Below are 458 nucleotides of genomic sequence, written 5' to 3'. Positions count from 1 at the left end.
GAGGCTTTATGTGCAGCATGCCCTACAACGTCTGCAAAATTGTTGAACGGCCCTCATGTAGAATGAAAATTGTGTTTTGCATTATCATTAAGCATTTGTAAATAAATATCTTTTGGTATTTGCCAATTTTAAAGAAGTATTGTTATTCATGTACAACTCAGTGCTGTGTGCTGTATACATATATTTCAAAAATTGAAAATTGCTTGTGCTGTATACATATATTTCAAAAATTTAAAATTGCTTGTTTGTTGCAATTTTATTCTTATTTTCTAAATGAACAAAAAGTAAACTATAAAATTTTTTTAAATATGAATGTCAAAATTGGTTTCATCATGTGTAGTAGGCATGAAATGAAATTTAATTATGGGAAAGATGATTTTGTTGACAAATGTCCTGTATTTCTGTTTTTGGGGCTTTCATTTTAGACTTGTGTCTGTTTATTTTAACCCAATGTTGCT

General features: G+C 28.6%; 1 protein-coding gene across 1 annotated transcript in view; it reads left to right on the top strand.

Moving 5' to 3' along the window:
- LOC119594200 (lysosomal alpha-glucosidase-like) overlaps positions 1-458 on the top strand; it is a 23,350-nt gene that overhangs the window by 14,930 nt on the left and 7,962 nt on the right. The window lies entirely within an intron of this gene.

Source organism: Penaeus monodon, chromosome 33 (genome assembly GCF_015228065.2).
Source record: "Penaeus monodon isolate SGIC_2016 chromosome 33, NSTDA_Pmon_1, whole genome shotgun sequence".
NCBI classification, from domain to species: Eukaryota; Metazoa; Arthropoda; class Malacostraca; order Decapoda; family Penaeidae; genus Penaeus; species Penaeus monodon.
The sequence above is the reverse complement of the archived record's forward strand: the minus strand, read 5'-3'. Positions and strand labels throughout refer to the sequence as shown.